The sequence below is a fragment of the Orycteropus afer genome, unplaced genomic scaffold (genome assembly GCF_000298275.1).
Source record: "Orycteropus afer afer isolate SDZICR_OR568_19922 unplaced genomic scaffold, OryAfe1.0 scaffold00271, whole genome shotgun sequence".
Classification (NCBI taxonomy): Eukaryota; Metazoa; Chordata; class Mammalia; order Tubulidentata; family Orycteropodidae; genus Orycteropus; species Orycteropus afer.
Genome location: NW_006921858.1, coordinates 1,995,740 through 2,015,784, shown reverse-complemented (window position 1 = coordinate 2,015,784; position 20,045 = coordinate 1,995,740).

Below are 20,045 nucleotides of genomic sequence, written 5' to 3'. Positions count from 1 at the left end.
CCAGCAGTCTGGTTAGCAGGCAAGTGTCTTAGCCAAGATAGAGAAAAAAAAAAAAAAAAAAAAGTGGAACTCCCGCTCTCAAGTGAGTCACAGTGTAGTGTGGATCAGATGGGAGGACAGGTAATTCCAGATATTAGACTCAGATGCAATGGGAACACTTTGCAATAAAACATTACAATGACACATTGAAGGTAGGCTCAGGTGCTGCAAGAGCACAATATCCAATGTGATAATTGCTCTAGTAGAAGAAAGCTCAGAGGCTGTGGAAGCACAGAGTAGAGTCACCTAGGTGGGCCATGGAAGGATGAGGGGAGAGACATGAAGGGAAAGGAGGTTTCCTGAGAGATGTGTTTTGAAAAGTGAAAAGGAGTTAACTGGAAGGACAGGGCAATACATTGAGGAGCAATGGAATTAGGTGAGATTAAGCTCAACTGAGGTTTGCATCTCACTCTTAGTATAACCTTTCCATTTTATGTAATAATTTAACTCTTTCCTTATCTATAAAATGTAATGATGCCTACTTGCATGGAAACTGTGTGATCTATAAATAAGTTTGTGAATTTCTTTCAATGAAAATATCATTCAGTAGTCACGACTGTCAATGATTCAAAGATGATGTGTTGAGTGTGCCAGGCAGAGAAAATAGCACGTCCTAAGGCATGAGGATCCGACTCATAGTGAGCCCTCCTTGGGTTTCCAAGGCAGTATCACTATGGAAGTAGATTGCCCCATTTTCCTTCTGAGCAGTGGCTGGTGGGCTTGAACTGCCAGCTTTCTAGTTAGCAGTCAAATACTTTAGGCACTACGCCACCAGAGATCCTAAGGCATGGAGATCTAAAAAAGCATGATGAATCACAGGACCAGGGAAGAGTTCAATATACAGTGAGTCATAGGAGGCTTGGAATGAGAGAAATGAGAGTAGAGAGAAATAGATGGTGTTAGGTCAGGATTAAGAATTTGGATTTAATCTTAAAAATTATGAAGAATCTTAAGGATGTTAGGCAAAGAATTTAAAGACTAAGATTTATTTTCTTTTTATTTTAAGAGCTTGTTTTACATTCAATGTAACACGTACATTTAGTTTCATTCCCCATTCACCATGTCCAACCCTAACCCAGTCTTCTCCCCTCCCTACCCTGTAACCCTGCCCCTGTGCCCCTCATATTTATGCATTCCTATGGAAGGATGAGGGGAGAGACATGAAGGGAAAGGAGGTTTCCTGAGAGATGTGTTTTGAACTGCATTTGTCCTGCATTTCCTCAATTTGAATGTTGGTTCTCTGGTGTCCCATGGTCTATTGCTTTAAGGGATTTATTACCATAGAGTATGTGGGTGCGTCATCCTGGGTTGAGTGGTCTGCAGGTCCATCGTGTTAAGATTTTATTTTAGGTATAGCATTTTGGCAAAAATTGTAGAGAACGGATGAGGTATACAAGAATAGAGGAACAAACCCAGTGAGGGGATACTATCCAAGGCATAGAAGTTGAGGGTCTGGACTAGAGAAGTGGTGATAAGAAAGGAGATGACAGATTAAGAAATGTATAGTAATAAAACTTCAGGATCTTGTGATTGATTGAATATAAGGGGAGAGAGGCAGATGACAGATGACCCAATGGCTTTTGGAGAGCTTGTTGGAGAAATAAGGTAGGCAATACAGTAGAAAAAGCATATTTATTTTTGAGATTATGGGTTCAGTTTGGGATTTATTAAGTTTGAAAGGTGTGTGGGTTATTCAACTATGGAGGTCCAGCAGAAGTTAGGAGTCTGGAGCTCAGGAAAGTGGGTATGGATTTGTGAGCTCTCAGTACTATAATGGTCATGGAAGTTTACAGTGCAATGTGAGAGAAGAAGAGCAAAACTTAATGTCAAAACTTAAAGAGATGACAGAGTACAAGATACCGCTGATGGAAGCTGGAGAATGGGGAATAAGGAGAGGGTAGTGACACTGAAAACCAGAGTGAAGAGAATGAAGTAGTCAACAGTTAAATGGCAGAGAGGTCGAGTAAAATTTAGAACTGAATGGTATCCATTTGCCTTACCTTTTGGTGACCTTTCCAAGAGCAGGTTGAGTTGAATGGTTGGGGCAAACTCAGATTGTAGTGGGATGAGTAATGTACTTGGCATACAGAAAGTGTTCAATGAATAGTTGTGGAATGAATGAATGAATGAATGTAGGAAGAAGTAAAAGGAGTAAATGTAGCTTATTTTTGAGACATGTTCACAAAGGGAATATGTAGGTTTGGAAGTTAGATAGATAGAGGTTATATGAAGTTGAATAAAGTTTATTTTCTTTGTAGGTTTTTTTTTTTTTTTTTTTAAATGAGAAAGCTTGAAGGTATTTATAGGCCAAGGGAAAAGTGTAAGTAGGGAAGAAAAACTTGAACATCCATGGGAGAGGTGATGGAATCTAGAAGGAAAAGGATTAATTTTGAAGGGGGGAAGAAAGAATGTATCAGTTGCTGAAATGGGAAGTGAATGTGGAAAGGTAGATAGATTGAGACAAGTTTGTGGGGAGGGGCAGGATCATGAGAAAACTTCTATTTTTCTTTGTAATGTAGGCTATCTCTTCATATCTAGTTTCTAGCTTTGTTTCATTTTCATTTATATTCCTATTTTTAAACCAAGCTAAAATTCAATCTGAGGGTATTCTTTTCCAGAAGTTATTGATGGCTATTGGTCTTTACTGACACATTTGCCAGGCCTGAGGTCTGAGCACTCTCAGGACATCAATTTGATCTGGACATTTCTTACAGGCAATAATCTCTCAAGATTTAAATGGCTTATATACCTTCCCCCCCCCCCATGAGATTCCTAAAATCCAGGATACCTTTAAGATTAAGACAAACTAGGAAGTAAGGTATGGCAATCTGCTTCCAAAAATTAGCCAGTGAAAACTCTGTGGATCACAACAGAACATTGCCCAATGTAGTGCTGGAGGAGTCCCTGGATGGTGCTAATGTTTAAGCACCAGGCTACGGACCAAAAGGTAGTGGTTCAAATCCATTCAGAGGCAACATAGAAGCTAGGGCTGGCAATCTGTTTATGAAAGATCACAGCCATGGGAAACCCTCTGGAGCACAGTTTGACTCACATTTTGTTGCCATGAGTCAAAATTGACTCAATGGCAACTGATTTATCTTGCTGGAATAAGAACCTCCTAAATTGCAAGAACTGAAAATACACCATGGCCACAACAGTGGATTTGAGCATACCAACTATTGTGAACATTACACAGGACCAGTGCGGTGTGGTAAATTACCTGGTATGGCTTTTCTAGCCATAAGTCTTTGTAAATTCTGTGGTGGAATTTGCTGTGAGCAACTGAGGAGCTCTCGATTGTAAAAGTTATCCACCTGGGGTATTTCTGTTGGGCACAACACAAAGCAATGTTCTGGGAGGTGCCTACTCTCTCAGGTGCTTAGAATTCTGAAGTTATGATTGGTTAGTTTGGCCACTCTGCAAGGCTCAAAAGGAGGCCTCCTAGAGTCAGAACAAGTCTCAATCTCTCTCTGACTGCTGGTTGAGGAAGACGTGCTGCTGAAAGAGACAAGCGCTCCTGAAAGAGATACATGCTGCTGGGAAAAAGACACATTGCTGAGTGAGACACCGAGGGACATGCACTGCTGGGAGAGTTGGTCCTCTGGTGTCCCATGGTCTATATTCTTCTGTGGGTTGGGACTCTGGTGTGCTGCTTACAGCTTTCCGTGAGTGAGCAGCCCACTGTTCAGCCTGGAGATCTTGGATTCGTCTTTTGTTGGAGTCAACAGCCAGTGTACTGCCTGCCATCCTTGAGCTTCTCGGCCCCCTGTGGTTGCGGAAGCTAAGGCTGCCTCCAGCCCGACATTTCCTCCAGGGACTTTGGACTTGTGAAGGACTGTTGGCAGAGAGATGGCGGGCTGGGAGAGAGACTGAGCATTTTTTTTTTTTCCCTGAACTTGAATTGTAGCCTGGTGCTTCCCTAATAATCCCCATAATCTGTGAGTTTTATGTGGCCACTGCAGTGAATTATCGAACCCAGGAGAGAGGTGGTGGGTGTTTTGGGAGGAAGGGCTGGAGGGAGGCAGCATGTCTGGCCTTGCAGTAATAGGCCTTGGGCTATTATTGGTGATTCTGTCTTCCTCTTGTGGGGCTAGAGGAGGTCAGAACATGTGGCCTCCCTGACCTTTCAGCAACCAGGCAACATTTCATTCCATTGTACATGGGGTTGCTGTGAGTCAGAGCCAACTTGATGGCAACTAACTGCACCAACGGTAATTTTATACCCATTGTTATACTTGGCAAGTGAGTTATCACAGTCAATACCAATTATGCCTGGAGTTTTGGTAGTTGCCTTTTGGCCAGACTTCAGTGTTAGAAGATTTAAGATGCTTTTTTTATCTGACTACTAGTCACTAGTGACATTAATCTGGTTTAGACTGCTTTGGAGAAGAGAGAAGTAAAGTCTCAGTTCAAGACTCATCTCCACAGTGAAGACTTTACTAATTAGCCCCATTCCTCACTCGGCTTCCTGATTTGTTCCTTTAGCTACCTTTGCATCCAACCTCTATCATTTGGTCATGGTCTGATATATCAGTTGGCTACTGCCAGAGTAATGTATAGAAGTCAACCTTGAGATTTCAGTGGCTTAAACCACAAATTTATTTATTTATTTTTCAGAGTTTTATTTACTTATTTTTGTGATAGTTGGAGCTGTGTGTCAACTTGGCTGGACCCCAGTTCTGTGTGGTTGTTCCCATGATGGGATCAGATTACTGTGTTCTGAGTGGCCAATCTGCTCAAGGGGAGTTTCCCTAGGGGTGTGGTCTGCTTCCAGGATATCTAGGGACATCCTGGGAAGAGAGACATTCTTCTGTAGATCGGGACTCTGGTGTGCTGCCTACAAATTTCCGTGGGTGAGCAGCCCACCGTTGGGCCTGGAGGTCTTGGATTCATCTTTCGTTGGAGTCAACAGCCCGTGTACTGCCTGCCAGCCTTGAGCTTCTCGGCCCCCTGTGGTTGTGGAAGCTAAGGCTGCCTGCAGCCCAACGTTTCCTCCAGGGACTTTGGACTTGCTGGCTTCTATATGCTTGTGAGCCATTTTCCTAAGATAATTTTTTTTCTCTCTTTATATATATATATAAGCTTTGCTGGCTTTTGTTTCTCTAGAGAACCCAGTCTAACACAATTTTTTATTGTGCTTTGGGGGCAAATTTTCAAAGTAGATTTGTTTTATTCAACAATTCATGGACATTTGATTTGGTTACCATCCCCAACGGGAGCTCTGGTAGCATAGTGGCTAAGGCACTTGACTGCTAACCAGAAGGCAGGCGGTTCAAACCCACCAGCCACTCCTCGGAAGGAAGGTTGGGCAATCCTACTTCCGTAGTGATACTGCCTCGGAAACCCAAGGAGGGGTCTATGAGTCGGGGCCGACTTGATGGCAAACAACAACAACAACAACAACAACCATCCCCAACCATAAAAAACTCTCTTCCCCTCTCCTCCCTGTGATTACCCCCTCCCTATGCCCTTCTTATTTAGGCATTCCTTTCTGTCCAGCTTTCACTCTACGTGAATGCTGCCCCTCTGATGTCTCATGGCTGGTTGATCTAAGGGGTGCCTCTCTCTAAAGTACGTGGGTACAGTTCTCTGGGGTAGATGTTCTGAGTGTATGTCTTTCTATTGTTGGGCTGAGAGCCAATCCACAGAAGTGAGTCCATTTCTAATTCAAAAACAGTTGCAGCAGTATATTGACAGAGAACTTCCAGAAACGCAAACTGGATTCAGAAGAGGACGTGGAATGAGGGGTATCATTGCTGATGTCAGATGGATCTTGGCTCAAAGCAAAGAATACCAGAAAGATGTATTTGTGTTTTATTGACTATGCAAAGGCATTAGATTGTGTGGATCATAACAAATTATGGATAACATTGAGAAGAATGGGAATTCCAGAACACTTAATTGTGCTCATGAGGAACTGGTGCATAGACCAGGAGGCTGTCATTTGAACAGAACAAGGAGACACTGGATGGTTTAAAACCAAGAAGGGAGTGTGTCAGGGTTGTATCCTTTCACCGTACTTTTTCAATCTGTATGCTGAACAAATAATCCAAGAAGCTGGAAGGAAATGTGGCATCAGGATTGGAGGAAGACTCATTAACAACCTGTGTTATGAAGACAACACAGCTTTGCTCTCTGAAACTGAGGAAGACTTGAAACACTTACTGAAGAAGATTGAAGACTACTGTCTGCAGTATGGATTGCATCTCAATATAAAGAAAACAAAAATCCTCACAACTGGACCTATAAGCAGCATCAAGATAAATGGGAAAAAGATTGAGATTGTCAAAGAATTCACATTTATTGGTTCTACAATTGATGCCAATGGAAGCAGCAGTCAGGACATAAGATGACATAACACTGGGCAAGTCGGCTGCAAAGGACTTCTTTCAAGTGCTGAAGAGCAAAGATGTTTCCTTGAAGACTAAGGTGCACTTGACAAAAGCCATGGTATTTTCAATTGCCTCATATGCATGTGAGAGCTGGACAATGAAAAAGGAAGACTGAAGAAGAGTCAGTACTTTGGAGTTGTGGTGCTGATGAAGAATGCTGAAAGTACTATGGACTGCTAAAAGAACTTATAAATCTGTCCTGGAAGAAGTGCAGCTGGAATGCTCCTTGGAAGAGAGAATGGACAGACTTCATCTCACTTACTTTGGTCATGTTGTAAGAAGAGACCATTCTCTGAGGAAGAATATCATGCTCGGCAAAGTGGAGGGACAACAAAAAAGGGGAAGTCCTTCAACGTGATGGATTGACACAGTGGCTGTAACGATGGGGTCAGGTGTAGTAAAGATCGTGGGGCTGGCACAGGACCAGGCAGTGTTTTGTTCTGCTGTACATGAGGTCACTATGGGTTGGAGACGACTCAATGGCACCTAACAGTAAAAACATCCAGGTTATGTTCTTCTAACAGTGATGACAAAGTCAAAGAAGACAAATGAACCATGCAAATACATTGCAAGTCTCAGCTTGCATCACATCAACAAGCATTTCTTTTGCCAAAGCAAGCCACATGGTCAATCTCAAAGTCAAGGAGTAAGGAAATGCATTCTGTCTACAATAATGTCACAGTGACAGTGTGCATGATGTATAATACAACTACAAAGGAGTAACAAATGCGGACTAAGAATTCAATATACAACACCTGGCTTGTCAGTTGTCCAGTCCTAGAACTTGTCTGTTTACCTGTTCCATTTGAACATAACTAGCAGCAATTATAGCTCCTCTTTTTCCTGACCACATAATGTCTAAAGGAGAAACAGGTTGGGGTAGCACTTCGGTTTGAAGATTTGTTTTATCACCTGAATACGTCACTTATCCTTTTTCTCACTTTCCTCTTGTTAAATAAGTAAGAAAATCACTGTTTATAGATCTCATGTTGTTGTTGTTATTGTTTTATGTGCTGTCGAGTTGGACCTGATTTTTGCGACCCCTCCTTGGGTTTTGGAAGCAGTATCACTATGGAAGTAGATTGCCCAACCTTCCTTCTGAGGAGTGGCTGGTGGATTTGAACCACTAGCCTTCTGGTTAGCTGTCAAGTGCCTTAGGCACTATGCTACCAGAGCTCCCATAGATCTCATAAGATATATATAAATATCAGATTCTAAAACCCCAACATATATTTCACACATACCAAATAGACATTGGTCTGAGGAATTATAAGAATGGAGATGAAGAATAGAGTATTCTAACAGTATGTTCTAGCTGGGTTTGTTGTTGTTGATGTTATTTGCCATCGAGTCAGACACGACTCATAGAGATCCCTCCTTGGGTTTCTGAGACAGTACCACTACGGAAGTAGATTGCCCAACCTTCCTTCCGAGGAGTGGCTGGTGGGTTTGAACTGCCAGCTTTCAGGTTAGCAGTCAAGTGCTTTAGGCACTATGCTACCAGAGCACCTCTAACAGGGTTTACTTGTTACCATATTCTATTTCATACTAGGCCATGCATGTAATCTCGATTTACTAAGAACATCTGCAAACTGAGCCAGTATTGATGTTTTTTTCTTCTTTTTTTATGATTAGGGAAAATAAAACCACTACACTGTGCTCTCACCATAACCATGGCTAGTATATTGACCCAAAGACAAAAAAAAAAAAGTCTCAGAAGTGACGTCAATGACTTGGCATAAGCATGGGTCTTAAGCAGTGTGTTTTTTTCCTATTCCTAGTATCACATGACTGACCTCACCACTTGAGGGAGCAACTCCAAAGTCCAGGGTCTTACAGTATGCATGCATTTCAGAAAAACAAAGGTCTAACCAAAACACACTCAGCAGCTGTTGTTTGAGTGCTTACGTGGCAGACACTGTGCTGTTCAAAGGAGAGCACTGGCAGCTAAGTGCTGGAACAGACCCTTCAAAGTCAAACAAAAAACTAATTTAGTAATCTGAGATTTTGTGTGGCCTGGTAAATATGTATATATCTGGTCTACTTTTTTAAAATAATATTTTTATGGAAATTGATTTTCTAACATATTTAGTGTTGTAAAAGTATATATAACACATTTGCCAAGTCAACATTTTTTTCTGGTGTACATATTGCGCAACCATCAACCATAGTCATTGCCAAATATTCCATCACCATAAACAGAAAATCACTGCTTTCTAAACAGTGACTCCCTCTTTCCCCCCCTTCCCATCCCTTGTAACCACTAATAAACTTTGGTCTCTATACCTTTGCCTATTGTTATTTTGTATAAGTTAGATCATACAATATTTGTCCTTTTGCTTATTTCATCCAGCACAATGTCTTCAAGATCCATTTGTGCTGTAGCATGCATCAAGACTTCATTTCACCTTCTTTTATTCTGAGTTAGTATTCCAATGTATCTATGTACCACAGTTTGTTTATCCATTGATCCACTGGTGGACATTTAAGTTGTTTCCATCTTTTGGCTATTGTGAATGGTGCTGCAATTAACATTGGTGTACATGTATCTTTTTCATATTACTGCTTTTAAGACTCTTGAGTATATACCTAGGAGTAGAATTGTTGGATCAAAAGGTTGGTGGTGTTATTTGTTTTCATCAAGTTGATTCCAACTCATGGCGAACCGATGTGTGGAGAGTAGAACTGCTCCATGGGGTTTTTAAGGCTGTGACCTTTTAGAAGCAGATGTCCAGGCCTGCCATCTGAGGCACCTGTTGGTGGGCTCAAACTGTCAATATTTTGGGCTAGTAGTTGAGATCTTAACTGTTTATGCCATCCATGACCTCTTGGTTATGTGGTCATTCTATGCTTAACTTTTTGAGGAACACCAAACTGTTTTTCACAGTGGCTATCCTATGTTGCTTTCTAACCAGCAATGATAAAGTTATTGTTTCTATTTTCTCACTCCCCTAAATATTTCCACTTCCTTTTGCTGCCTTGAAGAGACAGGGAAGGACAGCTCATGGCTGGTAGACTCAGAGTTCCCTTGTCGTCTAACTCCATTAAACTGTGGCTAAATGTGGAATAAAGGAAAGTTGAATCATCCAAAATTTCTTATAGGAGCCTGAGTTAATACTCATCAATCTTGCCTATTTCTAATTATTTAGTTCTAATTACTTGGCTTCCCTTTAACCAGAACTTATTTCCATAGTTGTGCAGTGGATGTGAGGACAATGTCTGTTATAAAAGTAAGGAAAATGTCCAGGAATTGAAGTCACCTTTTGTGTAAATTAAAATAAATCTTTTTTTTTTTTTTTTTTTTTGGTGGATAGCATCCAAATTCTTTTAGAGATTAAAGTGCTTGGCTATTGAAAGGTTACTAAATTAGGATAAGTACTAAGCAATTTATCCACACTGGATTTATAATTTAGTGTGCAGACAGTGTATGTAGTTAGAGAGAATTACAGATTTAATGTCAAGGTCATCATTTTCAGAAAGAAACTAATCTGAAATTAATTACTAAATTTGAAAACTGGAGAAGGAAACCTTTAAAAGCAAAATATAAATATGATAGTTTAAAGGATTACTCTACTGACAGTTTTTTTCCTTTCTTAGATGGCAAGCATCTGAATAAAAAGGACTTAATGAAATTATCAGGTTTTCCAATTGTGGTTCTTGATATTGAGACTGTAAACATCCGGCTCTTCAGAGTATCTAAAAAATAAAGACACAAAGCAGTAACTAATGGGAATTTTTGTTCTATATCAGGCCATATATAATACAGCTCATGGAGAGAGCTATTGCTTCTCACTGTAATTCTTTCAGGCCATGTTTGATAATTCAATTGGAAGCCAGACTGGCATTAGGAAGAGTTCATTATGGCTAGTCAATACAGTTAAAAAAATATGAAAAATCAACTATAATCTTCTTCAGCAATTTAAGGAAAATCCTGCTCACTGATTTAGATGAAAGAATTTGAAATTTTATGTCTGATCTAAGATGAATGTTCCAGTTTTAGAGTGAGGCTATTTGCTTATACCACTCCTGTATTTTGCTTACACCACTACTCTATATATTTCTTTTTCTGTAACCAATGCCATGGGTTAAGTATCTCAGTTTTTTTTTTTTTTTAGAAGCATAACAACAACAACAAATACACCTATTTGATTTGTTATTTTGTTGAGCAGAATTAAAAACTATGTTGCAAGTTTTATTCTGTGAATATAATTTCAAAGCTCTGGACAATTTATTCCAGAGGAAATCTGGATGCATTTATGCTTAAATCCGTTGCTCCAGACCAGTTATTCCTTTCTGTGCTTAAATATGATTATGAATATTGATTTAGAACTCCTTCAAGTTCTGGTCCCTCCTAAGCCAATATAGTACAAGATAGAGCAGCTGATAAAAGAATATCACAAAAGAGCAGTTAGTGCATTGCCCCTTAACTACTTAGAGGTCTAATGCTACTTTTTGTGTGTGTGTGTGTGTCAGATATAAGAATTCACAGAGCTGGAAAGGAATTTAGAAACCATCTATCATCTATACTAGCATTTCCAAAACTGTATTTCTATGCTTTAGAACAGCAGTCTTTGTTCTCTAGTAAAATAAATGGTTCCCACTGGAAATTAAAAATGAACATATTCATATAGAAAGCTCTTATATATTCTATAGTGGACAAGTCTCTTTCATTTTCTTTTAAAAAGTATTCCCAAACTGATTTAACTTTATTGTTGTTAACTGAATGGAAATGTTCCCCAACTCTTATGGCAACTTCATACACAATGGCATAAAACACTGCCTGGTCCTGTGCCATCCTCATGATTGACTACAGATCAGTCCATTGTGATTGTAGGGTTTTTATTGGCTAATTTTCAGAAGTAGATTACCAGACCTTTCTTCCTAGTCCAACTTAGTCTAGAAGCTCCACTGAAATCCATTCAACATCACAGCAACATGCACACTTCCACTGATAGATGGGTGGTGGCTGCATTAGCTAGGTGCATTGCAATAGATGAGGTGCATTGGCTGGAACCCAGGTCTTCGTCATGGAAGACAGGAATTCTACCACTAAACCAGCAATGCCTCCTATGTAACCACATAACATTTTTCCCCCTTGTAGTGCTTACTATATTTCTTAGAAGTAGTAGCCTGTGTTATATACTTAGAAAAATGTTATATTAGACTGTAAGCTCTTTGAAGGCAGGGACATTTCTTTGCTGGGTCTTGTATTCCTAGTGCTACCCACAGCTATTTAATTGTTAGATAGGAGACATGGAGGAGTGGGACCAGGCAAAGGATGATCAATCTGGTTGATAGGATCTAGGAAGAAGACAACTTGTAAGATGCTAGGCAGAGAGAAGCAGGAATTGACGGTGTAGCTATTTTCCTATTTATTAATTGCTCTTTATTTAAGTGCCTCTTTATTCAACAGAGTAGTTAGATCCTTTTCAAATCCTAAATATTGAGAATCCCCTTGAATTATACCTGCTGTAATTGACTCTTAGAATTTATCAGATATTCTTGACTATTTCAGTCAACATAATAAATTTGTAGAAGACAGATGTTACTTCCTAACATACAAAACTTTATTCATTAAAATATATAAAACAAAAATTTATCAACTCCAATTTTTAGGTCAGGTGCTTTCTGTTTTTAAATAACAGGAAGCTAGTATTGGTGTGGGAGTTAGGATACCCAGGTTCAAGTCTGGCTGCTGCTAATTGGGGTGTTAGGCAGGCTCTAGGACCTCTCCATGCTTCAGTTTCTTCATCTGCAAAATAAAACATTTGCAGCACATAATCTCTGAGATTCCATCCAACTTTAAAATGTTATGATTCCCGGAAAATTTTATGTTACAAAATTTCAGCACTGTAAAACAAAAATTTGGACTTACTTTGTTACTTTGTTTGTTGCCTAGGGATTTGGTTTAGCTAGAGTTTTGCTCATCCTTTGAGAATGTGAAGCTGTCAGATAAACATGAGGATGCCTTTAAAAACAGGAAATTAACCCAAGAAGGAATGTACTCATCAGATAGTTTAAAGTCAGAGAAACACGAGCAGACACAAAGTTGCACGGACTGGGAGCAAGGCTGCCCCATGACAGATGAAGGACAGAGTTTCCAGGAGATAGTAGTGGACATGGCGTGTGAAAATAAAAATAAAACTTTAATTGTTCAGAAGGTGGCTATTTAGCAACTTTTCTCATGATACCCTGTCTAGCTCTCTAAAAGTTTCCTAACTACCAATTAAATCTAATTACTGAGACTTTAAACCATCTGGTTTAAAGCTCTTTGGAGACTTCCCATTGCTATTAGCTGACAGCTGAAATTCTCTAACCCCACTGTTCCTGACCCACCACAGCTGGCCACTTCTACCTCCTCCTCTTTCATATCCCTCTTTGTGGCATGTTCCAAGATACTGTCCTTCTTCCTTGTCATTCTGCGAAGTGTCCTCTCATCTCTGTGCTTTTACTTTTGTGATAGAGTGTCCACTCTTCAGCAGAAGAATCAGTAGGTGAGGACCAATAACCCCCTTAGCACATTCTAAAAAAACAAAAACAAAACAACCCACTTCTGTCAAGTTGGACCCAACTCATAGTGACCCCTCTTTGGGTTTCCTCGGCAGTATCATTATGGAAGTAGATTGCCCAACCTTCCTTCTGAGGAGTAGCTCGTGGGTTTGAATCACCAGCCTTCTGGTTAGCAGTTAAATGCCTTAGGCACTGCACCACCAGAGCTCCTACATTCTCAAAAGAAAAGTAAAACGTTAGCTACCTTTGAGTCAACCTATGAAAGCTGCCTGGTCTGATTGCAAGCTTACTGAGAGATAGCTGGTAGCTCTACATGAGGTGCATTGGCATGTCTCCTGCATGGAAGGTGAGAATTCTACCACTGAACAAGTAATGCCCTCAACATGTTTGATGGCAATTAAGACTGTGGTGGGACGATGTTGAGGAAGCTGTGTGAAGACAAGATGGTAGCCACACTGTGGAGCTGTAATAAGCCCTCTTTCTGTGTTCCATCTGGTGATGTTAGGGCCTGGTTGTGCTTCCACAATTTACTCTCTTCCTGGGGCAGAAACATCATCAGCATCTTCAGGGGGTTTGGCCTTTGTCACAGTCAGGAAGGAATTGGTCTTGGTAGAGTGCAATTATTAAGCAACAATATTCTTTCTCAACCTCAACCTCTCTTTCATGTGATCCTTTTAAACTCTTTCTGTGGCTTCATTCTTACCCACCAAGAGTAAATCTCAGGCAGATCCTTGCAGTCACCAGTAGAATCTCATTTCAACTGCTAAAATGTGTATGCTTGACAGACAGGCAGTAAGACATGTTTTCCAGTAAATCAGCACGAGCCTGGCCCTCTTCGGCTGAGTGTATAGAAGTATAATAATCTAGAGCATGCTAATCAGACAGTGCCTTCATGGGGATTAGCAAAAGGAAGGTTGTGTGGGAAGAGGCAGGCCACCCAAGGCACCAGGAGGGTTTGATTGCAGGCCCACCCACTCCCTCTGGGTTTTTTGTGCAAATTGCACAACTGTATGCAGAAGCTTTAATGATGACAACTCCAAATACCATCAACTTAAAGCTCCCCTCTTCCTCCAACTGGGCCTGCTTCAGGCTTAGAAACCTATATAGAAGGGGTGTGGTGGGCTGCGTCTTCCCTTGCTTCCTTACTCCCTGCCCTCCCATTGAAAGTTCCTCTGGCCCCTCTAGTATCAGGCCCAGGAGGACTGGAGAAAGAGTACACAGAATTACATGGCTGGCCCTTTGCCATCAGATGCTGAGGTATTCAGGAGGTAGGTGTGCTCTGCTTACTCCTGGGTCACTTCTCTGGGTTTCTGGGAGATATCTCCTTTAGGGCCTTATGCCTCAGACAGGGCTGCTTCTCTGACAGCACTGGGCTTCTGGTGGTCCAATCAGCTCACCCAGGCAGTCTTTTTAAAAGAGATCTCTTAAGATGTTCCTGGCCAGTGCCTGCTTGTGAGATTCACACCTGGTTCCTAGAAAACATTTCCCTTTGCCTCTGTCAGTGAAAAGGAGTTCCTCCCAGTGCATCCCTGTCCATTCTCACTCTAGCCATGAGGAAACCCAGACATAGCCTTGCATTTTTAGACATTTCAGGAGTCAAATTCCGATTACTGTGTTTCTTTGGAGAACACAGATAAAGCTCTCCAAGTTGTCCTCCTGAAACTCTCTCACTTGGCATCAGGTGAAGGGGAAGCCCTTCTTATATAAGGAATGGTTGGAGGGCCTGTATCACTGACAACACAGTCCAAAGGAATTCTTTCTTCAGTTTCTGCACTTCAGCTATTATACATTAATGGTGGTAGTGGTGGCAAATAGACTAATGCTGGCCTAACCTTTTCACAAACTTGTGCACATGGTCTAGTACCTCCTTCAAGATGGGGTACTTGGCACCTATGTGTGTTTTGGGGGCCTCCTCTAAAACAAAGATAGAAACAACCCAGATTTAATATTCTTTTATACCTAGAGCAACCAAAGGAAACTTCTTGTAACCAATCAAATTGGTGAGACTCTTATCAAAATAATACAAGGCAGTTATGCTAAGGTTATTTTACTAATCTCAATCTTGTGTCTAGAGCTATGATGGTTGCTTCTTTAATCCCCTTTTCTATCCCAAATCCCCTTGTGGCTTTGTCCTAGGCAACATTATATCTAACTTCATGATGTACATGTAGGGCTAAAGGTGCAGAAGTGGGACCTTCAGAAGGAAGCAACAGGGAATAATGAACTAATGTACCCCCTATGAAGGGAGACATTAGCTGATGGACTAGAAGAGTCAGAGCCCAGGATGACAGCCCCTGTCCCTTCAAGGAGATATTTGGATAAGTTCAGTGGGCAGAGAAACCAGCACTGCATCTCTTTGGAGTTTAATAGGTTACTGAGGCTGCAGAGGACTGGTCTGGATAGGCTTCAGGACTCCAAGTGTGTGCTTTCTCCCAGGAACAAACTAAACTTTTGAGGCCAGGTATCTACTTAGCAAGGCACATAACACATGCAATTCCTACTTTCTGGAATATGCTGACTCAACTTTTTGAAGGGTAAATCCTATATGTTAATTGAAATGAAATACAGACTCTTAGATTTCCCCTACCCCCCATAGTTACATGGTTTATTGGGGTAACAATGCAGAAGTAACAACACAATTCAGGGTGCAACTTAGGGTAGAAGTCAGGAAACTCAGCATACAACTCAGGGAAAGGTATACAGATGAGGTCTAGGAAATTCCTGAAGAATAAAGCTTACCTTTTCTTTTGTCATCCATGACAGTTTCAGATAAAGTTCCCCACACCATTCTCTACCAGAAAAGGTCTTCCTCAGGGTAACTCTGAGGCAGTTCTCTTCTTGATTATGATAGCTCTGTCTTCAGGTTCCAGGGTTCTTATAGGCTAGCCCATGCGCTCCTTACCAATTACAAAGCAGGCTACCTAACCAATCCAGGTAAAAATCAGCTAGTGGGTAGATGCTTACAGAAGTAGATTGCCCAATCTTCCCTCCGAGGAGTGGCTGGTGGGTTTGAACTGTCAGCCTTCTGGTTAGCAGTCAAATGCCTTAGGCACTACACAACAAGAGATCCTTTAAGGAATCTATAAATAAATAAATAAAATTATTGATTTTATTTTTCTCAGTGCCTCCAGATGAGAGGAGACTGTGCCAATGATCCTCTTCATTTCTCTTGGGTGTATACATAGAAGTGGAATTGCTTGGCCATATGGTAGCTCAGTGTTTGAGGAGCTGCCAGACTGTCTTCTAATGTGGCTGCACCATTCTCCATTCCTACCTTCGGTATTTGAAGGTTTCAATTTCTCCACTTACTTAAACTTGTTATTATCTGAATTTTTGATTCTAGACCTCCTTCTTGGTGTGACGTAGTATCTCATTGTAGATTTGATTTACAGTCCCTAATAAGGAGCTCTGGTGGTGCAGTGCTTAAGGCATTTGACTACTAACTAGAAGGTTGGTGGGTCGAATCCACCAGCCACTCTGTGGAAGAAAAATGGGGCAATCTAATTCTGTAAAGATTTATCACATCCAAAACCCAAAGCAGGTCACTAAGAGTCAAAATCAACTTGATAGCAGTGAATTTTGTTTTTGGTTTTTTTTTTTTGAATGACTAATGTTGAGATTTTCATGTACTTATTGACCATTTATATATCTTCCTCGGAGAAATTTTTATTCAGATCCTTTGTCCATTTTTTTTTTTTTTTAAATTTATTGTGATTTGGGTGAAAGTTTACAGACCAAATTCATTTTCATTCAACTTTCCTACACATTTTGTTTCATGACATCGATAACAATTCCCACAATGTAACAACTCTCTTCCCACTTCCTCCCTGTGGTTACCTTTTCCCTGAGTCCTTCTTCCCTATGCATTCCTGCCTTCTGAGCTTTATCCCTGCACAAATACTGCCTTTCTGATCTCCAAAGGTTTATTATTCTAAGGAATACAGCACCCCCCACCCCGGTGTAATTGTTCACTTTATAGGTCTGCCTATTGTTTGGCTGAAAGTAAAGGTGCAGAAGAGTCAAATTCCAGGGCGTAAGGGCGACTAGATGCCACAGTCTCAGAGGTTTCACCAGTCTCTATCAACCCAGTAATACTCGTCCTTTTTATGCTTTTCAGTTTTGTTCCACATTTTCTCCCATTTGGTCCAGGATCTCCTATTTTGATCCCTTTCAGGGTGATTGACAGTGGTAACTGGGCACCATCTAGTTCTTCTGTCTCAGGGTCATGTAGGCTGAGGTTCCCATGGTCCATTAATCCCTTGGACTAATTGTTTCAATGGATCTTTGATTTTCTTCACTTTCTTGGCTCCAGATGATGAGAAAAGAATAGTTGAATCTTAGATAGCTGCTTCCAAGTTTATAAAACTCCAGATGCTACTCACCAAAATAGGACGTAAAACAATGTTTTTGCATACTATGTGCTGTGGTTAAGGCATTGGGCTGCTAACCAAAACGTAGGCCATTTGAACCCACCAGCTGTTCTATGTGAGGAAGATTAGGCAATCTACTTTCATGATTTACAACTTTGGAAACCCAGTGGGGGTCACTATGAATCGAACTTGATGGCAGTGGGTATAGGTTTTTTGTTTTTTTTTTTGGTTATGCTAATAAAGCCCCAGGAGCAGTGGAAGGTGGGAGTTTATGCTCCAGGGGCAGGGCGAGTAAGTGAGCAAGGCGGGGGAGACCAGGAAATGAGCAGAAAAGTTTGGAATAGCTAAGGGAGACAAACTTTAGTCAGTTGTACCCTGGTGGCTTGAGTGTCGCTGTGAGACTGGAGGCTGTGCCACCGGTGTTTCAAATGTCAACAGGGGGTTACCCATGGTGGACAGTTTCAGTGGAGTTTCCAGACTAAGACAGACTTGGAAGAAGGAAGAGGCCACCCACTTATGAAAGAATTGGCCAGTGAGAATCTTATGAATAACAGTGAAACACTGTCTGATATATTACTGAAAAACTTTATGACTAGCCCTGAAACATTGTGTGATATAATGCCAGACGATGAGCCCCTCAGGCTCTCAAAAACACGACTGGAGATGAGCTGCCTCCTGAGAGTAGAGACGACCTTAATGATGTGGGTAGAGTAAAGCATTCAGGACCCCATTTGCTGATGTGGCACATCTCAAGATGAAAAGAAACAGCTACAAATATCCATTAATACCCAGAACATGGAATGTATGAAGCATGAATCTAGGAAAATAAGAAATTGTCAAAAATGAAATAGAACTCATAAAGATCAATATCCTAGGCATTAGTGAGCTGAAATGGACCAGTTTGGGCTATTTATTTTGAATCAGACAATCATATATATGATCTTGTTGCTTTTGTTAGGTGCCATCAAGTTGTCTTTGACTTATAGTGACTCTGTACAACAGAATGAAACACCACCCAGTCCTGCGCCAGCTCCACAATCCCTGCTATACTTGAGCCCATTGCCACAGCCACTGTGTCAGTCCATCTCATTGAGGGCCTTGCCTTCTTTAGTCGACCCTCCACCTTACCAAGCATGCCATTCTTCTCCAGGGAATTGTCCCTTCTGATAACGTGACCAATGTAGGTGAGACAAAGTTTTGCCCATTCTCGTGTCCAAGGAGCATTCCGGCTACACTTTCTCCAGGACAGATTTGTTAGTTCTTTTAGCAGCCCATGATACTTTTAGCATTCTTCGCCAGCACCACAACTCAAAAGCACCAATTATTCTTCAGTCTTCCTTATTCATTGTCTGACTCTCACATGCATATAAGGCGATTGAAAATAACATGGCTTGTGTCAGGCACACCCTAGTCTTCAAGAAGACGTCTTTGCTCTCTAGCACTTGAAAGAGATCCCTTGCAGCCAACTTGCCCAGTGCTATACGTCGTCTGGTGTCCTGACTGCTGCTTCCATTGGCGTCAATTGTAGAACCAAGAAATGTGAATTCTTCAACAAATTCTATCTTTTTTTCTGTTTATCGTGATGCTGCTTATAGGTGCAGTAGTGAGGATTTTTGTTTTCTTTATGTTGTTGTTATGTACCGTCGAGTCAGACCTGACTCATAGCGACCCCTCCTTGGGTTTCCAAGGCAGTATCATTATGGAAGTAGTTTGCCCCATCTACCTTCTGAGGAGTGGCTGGTGGGTTTGAACCACCAGCCTTCTGGTTAGCAGTCAAGTGCTTTAGGCACTATGCTACCAGAGCTCCTTGTTTTCTTTGTATTGAGGTATAATCTATACTGCAGAATGCATTCTTGAGGCTTCATCAGTAACTGCTTCAAGTCATCCTCACTTTTATCAAGCAAAGTTGTGTTGTCAGTGTATTGCAGGTTGTTAATTACTCTTCCTCCAATCTTGATGCCATGTTCTTTTTCATATAGTCCAGCTTTTCGGATTATTTGCTCAGCATATAGATTGAAAGGATACAACCCTGATGAACTCCCTTTTTGATTTTAAACCATGCAATGTCCCCTTGTTCTGTTTGAATGACAGCCTCCTGGTTCCTCATGAGTACAATTAAGTGTTCCAGAATTCTCATTCTTCTCAATGTTATCCACAATTTGTTATGATCCACACAATAAAATGCTTCTGCATAGTCAATAAAACACAAATAAACATCTTTCTGGTATTCTTTGCTTTGAGCTAAGATCCATCTGACATCTGCAATGATATCCCTTGTTTCACATCCTCTTCTGAATCCAGCTTGCATTTCTTGAAGTTCAATATACTGCTGCAATTTTTTTAAATTATCTTCAGTAAGATTTTACTTGTGTGCAATATTAATGATATTGTTTAATAATTTCCACATTCTGTGGAATCATCTTTCTTTGCAATGAGTACAAATATGGAACTCTTCCAGTCAGTTGGCCAGGTAGCTGTCTTCCAAATCTCTTGGCATAACCAAGTGAGTGCTTCCAGTGAGGGATCCATTTGTTGAAACATCTCAATGAGTATTTTGTCAATTCCTGGAACCGTGTTCTTTGCCAATTCCTTCAATGCAGTTTCAACTACTTCCTTCAGTATCATTGGTTCTTGATCATATGTTGCCTCCTGAAATGGAGGAAGATCTACCAGCTCTTTTTGCTACAGTGACGCTGTGTATTCCTTCCATCTTCTTCTTCTTCTTTTTTTTTTT